The sequence below is a fragment of the Mesoplodon bidens genome (genome assembly GCF_964165515.1).
Source record: "Mesoplodon bidens genome assembly, chromosome: 5".
Taxonomy (NCBI): Eukaryota; Metazoa; Chordata; class Mammalia; order Artiodactyla; family Ziphiidae; genus Mesoplodon; species Mesoplodon bidens.
The window spans coordinates 78,219,929-78,220,240 of NC_138161.1; positions in this window are offsets into that span (position 1 = coordinate 78,219,929).

Here is a 312-nt window from a genome sequence, read left to right on the forward strand (position 1 = left end):
CTCAGGGCAGGCACTTCACAGGTGGCAGCTTGGAATCTTGGTCGTGACACAGGAGGTGCTGCCACGTATTTGTGCTGATGGATTCTTTTAGTGACATTTAAGCTACTTGCAAGGTGACTGCTCTAATAACACCTGTCTTTTCCTCACACTAGAGCTTCATCATTACTTTGAAGTACATGATATGAAAAAGCTATATTGTTTTGAAAAATCTATTTGCATCATCACAACAAATTTCAATATCACATTTGTCTATAAAGCAGAAACTAACACACCATTGTAAAGCAACTATGCTCCAATAAAGATGTTAAAAAA